Raw genomic sequence first — 6,000 nt, 5'->3', positions numbered from 1 at the left:
GACATTTTCCTCGGCCTCTCTCCTGGCAGCTGACGTGGCTACCTCACAGGGCTGCTTTTTGGGACAGTGGACTCGGGCGGGTCAAAGAGAGACTTTCAGGTTGGGCCTTCACTCTTTTCCCCGGGGCCATGGGGCGAGAGTTCCAGCTCCTGGCCATCTCCAGCGCGTGTGAGTCCAAACACCTAGGGCAGCCGGCTCCCCGGGAAGCTGCGCGAGACGCGGGGAGACTCCGATGGGCTGTTCCCCAGCCCTCGGGCCCGAGCGCAAGGGGCAGAGGCGGAGCTGAGCGGCGGGCGCGGGGCGGGACCGGAGCCGCCCCGGGGGAGGGACCGGGAGCTGCCCCGGAGTCGAGGGCGAGCTGCGGGCCGGGGTGGGCCCCGCGCGCGCCGGGAGGAGGGAGCGCCCGCCACCGCCGCGGTCGTCGCCGCGTGCTCAGCTGTCCCCGCCCAGGGACCCGGAGCCTCCAACTAACTCCGCCCGCCGGCTCCGGCTTCCGTCCCGCACCGAGCCCGCGGTCGCGCAGGTTGGTGCCGCCGCCGCCTCGGGGCGGACAGGGAGAGGATGAGGGTGGGGGCGCGGAACGGGGTGCGGGAAGTTGGGCAGATGCTGGGCCCGGGACGAACATCCTGCTGCTTCAGTTGCCTCCGCCTCCTGGCGCCCGAGACTGTAGTCGATTTCCTCCAGGCTCCCGGGTCGGGGGATCCAGTGTCGACCGAACCTCCACGCATTCCCCCAACCCCTCTCTGACCATCCGTCAGCACCGCTGGTTCCCTGGCCAATGTTTGAGGGATCCCCCTCCCCTACTGTCCTTCTTACCTTCTCACTTCTCCTAGTGTCCTCACCCTGTGCCTATTCTACCCCCAATTTGAACAACTCTCCGGGACGGCGGGAAAGCCCCCAGTCTCCCTGGCCCGCCCTTGAGACTAGTTTGGAGCAAACAGGCCGTCGCGCAGGTGGAGAGCAGCCGAGTGGAGAAGCGACCTGGGGGTGCTGGTGTACCAGCGAGTGCCGGGAAGCGTGGAAATTCCCTGTCCTTCCCGTTGCTGTGCCCGCCCCCCTCTGCTCTTCCTGCGGTTCCTCCAGCCTTAAGAGTAATTGTAATTACGGAGAAGGGCAGTCCTGGAGGCAGAATGGAAAGTATCCGCCAGTTCAGATACTAGTTAAGACTGGCTTCAGTTATCTTCCATCTGAGTGGCCTGTGACCCTATATATCAGAACTTAAGTGTTGTCATCTGCAACATGCGCATCTGCCTGCCCCTGAGGGCCCTTGTGAAGATTCAGTGGGACAATTTAGGGATGTTATATGGTTTTTGAGCCAAAGTCTTTTGTCTGCTGAAACTGCATGCTGGCCGATGCTGTCCTAATTCTGAGTTCGGATCATTTAGCTGAGATGAGATTGCTTCTCTAGATGTTTTGGTCAGTACCTCTGTTGAGCTAAAAGACAGGTGTTCCTCCAGTTTATCTTTAGGGTTCTTATTTAAAATCGTCTCTTTCTCACCAAACCCCCTACTTACGAAGCTAAGGACCTTATATCTTATACCAATATGGTCATGGAAATTTAAATAGCAGGAAGATCTTATTGGTCTTAGTCCTTGGAAATCAGAACTTCTCTTCAGATGCTTTCTATTCTTTATAATGTCTTTTGTGTCTTAGATTCAAACTTAAATTTACTGTCAGTGTTCATAATTCTGGAAAGAGACCTTCATTTTCATAAAATGATTTAAGACAGTTAAAACTACTTGTGATGTATCATGTGTCCAGCTTCTGTTAATCACAGGCACAAGAAACATTGTTAGTGCCTTTTTACTTCCACAAAACAAGCAAGTAAATGGCCTAAGAATATCATCTTTAAACTTGGTATCAAATGACCAAGTCCTTTTGTTTATGTATTTCTAATTTAATAAACAACTTCATGAGTTCCTATATTGTGCAATACACTTTGCTGTGTGCTTTAAGATAGAAAATTAATGGAATGTGATCCTTGCCCTAAAGGGCCTTCCAATCTAAATTGCAGACATATTGTTTTATATTTTATGTGAAAATCAAACATATTCTAATAACAATGTGGCAAACACAATGCTAAGAATGCATTATATAAGGCACTTTCAGATCATAATTTGATGAATCTGCTTGGTAGACTGGAGCAAATATCAGATTTCCTAAGGAGATGCTTTCTTTTTTCTACCACTCTGTCACTGAGCTACAGTCCCAGCCACTTATTAATAATATATGGGAGGTATTTTCTAGAATAAAATTTCAAATGCTTCTACTTCATCAAATAAAGTATACTTGGAAATGAAATGAACTCCTCTTTTTTAGAATGCAAGCTTCGAAAAGCATCCTATACATGTATTCTATGGTCATCAAATATTAAATGTTGTAGTAATTTCAATCCTAAATTTACTAAGCAAGTCAATAACTTCATGGGACTCACATGCAATTTTTCCTTAGCTTTTTGGGAAAGGAAATTTTAATACCTAGAAAAGTATTCAGAGGTTACTTGTAAAATGTTTGTTTATTTTATCCCCCCTTTCCTTTTTTCCTTAATAAAATTGTTAATTGGCTGGAATTCGAACACTTATATGCCTGATGATTATTGAGTTGACTCTGGAAGTTTGACCTAAAAAAAATTAAGACACAATAGTGAAAGTTTTCTTTTACCCACCTTTTTTTTTTTTTTTTTTTTTTTGGCTTAGGGCAAAAGATGAACAAGAATTCCATCTGGAAAAGATAGACCAGGATTCTTTCCTTCCCAGCTAGGTTGTATTTCACATGACCCAATGACATTTCTGATGTATCCAACTACTGGCTTTGTTGAGTTTCTTAGGGTTTAAGTACCATTGAGCTTTTTAGAGCTTTGATTAAGCACACACAGTAAAGCATGGCAGGCTAAGGGGCAGGCTGAGAAAGGTAGTGATAACTTTACACTTGGCCTTATTGTGCAGTACCTTTATTTTCCTATTTGTGAAATGAGATTAAAGATTCTTGTCACTTCCCTGGAAACTATGGTTTGGTATAATAGTTGAATATTGAGCCAGAGAGCTTCAGAATGTGCAAAATGTTCTTCATCTCTATAACTCTTTTAGGGAAGAGCTAATTGTTAAAACTGCATTAAAAAAAAAAAAACCTCAAAAATAGGTGGTGAATAAAGTTGTTGGTGTCGGTGCTCTCAGGTCTTCTGGGAGAAATTTTAGTCATCTAGTATCTCCTACTATATACTGTTCTGTTATGGAACTTTATCTTATCCAAGGTTGAACAGCTAGTCAGTGGAAGGAGTAGGGCTATAATTCCAGTTGATTGATAAATAGTTCTGTGGTTTTCCCTTATACTGTGTGATTTTGTCTCTTCTGGGGCACATTAAAATTCTCTATTTTTAAATCATATATGGTTAAGGATTTTCTTTGGGTTCTAATGGGGCTGGGTTTGAGTTCTCCCCAGTTATTTACCTGCTAATTTAATTACTTAACTTCTTAAATCCTTAGTTTTTGCATCTCTGAAATAGGAATAATGGAAGTACTTGCCTTAAAGGACTGTTGTAGGGATTGAGTGAGCTCATCTATGAGAAGTGCTCAGCTCACTGCCTTGTTTTATAGATATTACTCTGCTACACATGGGAGTGGGGGTAATGGCATTTTATAGACACACATTTTGACAATAAATAATATTTTAAAATACATAAATTTACACATATCTTAAACAATTTGAAGTAGCCATTCTTCAGGCAACTTGTGTCCATTATTTATTCAACAAGCATTTGTTGAAGCCAGGGATGGCGGCACTTGCCTGTAATCCTAACTACAAGGGGCCGAGGCAGGAAGATCCCAAGTTTGAGGCCAGCGTGGCAATTTAGTGAGACCCTATCTCAAAATAAAGTTTTTAAAAAGGGGCAGGGAATACAGATCACTTCTCTAGCATGTTCAGGGCCCTAGGTTTAATTCCCAGTACGATCAAAACCCACAGCAACAAAAACAACAAGTGTTTATTGAGTTCTTTGTGTTTGGCTCTTTCCTAAGCACTAGCATACAGTGATGTATGAGACAGACATAGTTGCTCTATAATGACCTATATAAGTCTAGGAAAGGATGCCTACTTGTTAGCATTTTTATACTACTGTGTTCTTTGTGCCATAACAGGGATAGTGTAGGGAATCACAGAAGACATGGGGGATATTAGGTCCTTGGTGGGTGAGCATACTACATTTAATCATCTCATCCTGGTTGGGTTGGTGGTGTCGTGGTCAAGAAAAACATCCCAGAGGATATGAATCCACTAAGACTTGAAGCAAGAATAGTAGCACCTGAAGAATTTGGAGGGTTGAAAGAGTGTTCCATCCAGATCAAGAGGACATTAGATTGGATGTAGGTGAATAATATATATATATACAAAAAATTTAAAAAGGGAACAGAAGGGAGATGTATGGCAACCTGAAGAATCCAGGTTTTGTTTAAAGGGAACAGTAGATACTCAGCTTTAGCCAAGTGTTGTCAGGTTGGGATGTAGGCCAAGTGTTGCCAGATGCCCAGATTTTAAAAGAGGAGCTTAAAATTCACATTTTATAATATGAATCTCCCAAAATGTGAAATGGCCCAAATGCTTTTTAAACTATTATGTGAATCAAACCAGACAAATTTGTAGTTGGAATTCAAGGATGTCATTTTATCATTTCTCCTTTTTAAGGAAGTAAAAGTTTAATGTGGCTAAAGGAATGAATCTTAGAAGGACAAACAAGGGAAGTGACCACAGATCGAGGCAGCATTACATCATTCGGGGACTTGTTGAACTTGCTGCTGAGGGTATTGTGTAACATAGAAAGGACAGTAGGTGACATCAAATATTGAAACAAGAGTGCCACAATTAGATTTATATCACACAATAAATTCTGGCTGCTGTATAAACAATGCCTGAGAAGAAGAAATAAATGAAGCAGGATAACCAATTGGGAAGCTTGTAGAAGTCCTAGTAAGAATTAACTAGAGTTGCAAGCAAGATATTCAAGCAAGATGGAGAGTAATGGGTAGATTTCAGAGGTGTGTATGATACTAACACTGTTAGAGACCACTCTCGTTTATTCACTTAGATTTGTGTATGGATTATGAACAGGCAAGTTATTGCTTTCATTGTAGAATTTCTTCTCAAGGCTATTTATATATTATATAGCCTTGGAGGATAGAAGTCTTTTTTTTTTTTTTGCTTTTTTTTTTTTTTTTTTTTTTGCTTTTTTGACAGCTAGGCATATTATCCAGTATAAAAGATGCAGGTACCATAAGCCCAGGGTTTTCCTTTTGTACTGTAAATTAGTTAGTATACAAGTATCACCTGTCCCTTCACATCATACTGTGAGAATTGGTGTGTCAGGGAATTGGCACAGCTACGCTGCTATTCCTATTACTGTTATTTTTATGAGTAATATAGTCCTTTGTCTTTGATCTCAGAAACTTGTGTCTTCTCCCAACATCTGTGAAACTGGCATGCTAATTTATTGGCTTGCAAGTACGGTAAAATCTTAAATCTTAACAGTTTTCAAGAGCCTCTAGCCACATTGTCTGTTTCAATTTAAAGTAATTAAATGTAATAAAATTTTAAAATGTCAGTTCCTCAGTTGTACCACCATTTTTCAGCTGCCTAATAGCCACATGTTTAGTGTCTACTATATTGGATAGAACAGAGAGAGAACATTTCTGTTACTGAAGAAAGTTCTGTTGGATATTGCTTGTTTAAAGCTTCAGATTTTTTTGAGTTGATGGGTAAATAGAGACAATAGAAGTTGTTGACTTTTGACAACATAAGCATAGTGCTAGTCTTTGTGTTAAGATTCATAGATATTCCTCTAGAGGATATATTTCAATTTGGATAGTATATATAGTTTGGGGGAAAATGTACAGTTATCTACAATGTCAATTTGAGGTTGTGTGGCAACAGAAGTTCCACATGTTTGGCACTACTCAAAATCATATGACTGAGATTAGGAAATGTATTAAAAGGAATTTGAACTTCTGAACA

The 6,000-nt window shown here is 41.7% G+C and overlaps 1 protein-coding gene across 7 annotated transcripts in view; it reads left to right on the top strand.

The window, feature by feature from the left end:
- The first annotated feature begins 341 nt into the window (after positions 1–341).
- Pam (peptidylglycine alpha-amidating monooxygenase) overlaps positions 342–6,000 on the top strand; it is a 289,187-nt gene continuing 283,528 nt past the window's right edge. For all 7 annotated transcript variants that reach the window (XM_076856972.2, XM_076856971.2, XM_076856970.2 and 4 more), the window contains exon 1: positions 342–523. The gene's annotated coding sequence lies outside the window, so the exon portion shown is untranslated. The remainder of the gene's footprint in view (positions 524–6,000) is intronic.

Source organism: Callospermophilus lateralis, chromosome 5, assembly GCF_048772815.1.
Source record: "Callospermophilus lateralis isolate mCalLat2 chromosome 5, mCalLat2.hap1, whole genome shotgun sequence".
Classification (NCBI taxonomy): Eukaryota; Metazoa; Chordata; class Mammalia; order Rodentia; family Sciuridae; genus Callospermophilus; species Callospermophilus lateralis.
Note: the sequence above shows the minus strand (reverse complement) of the source record. Positions and strands in the feature narration are given on the sequence as shown.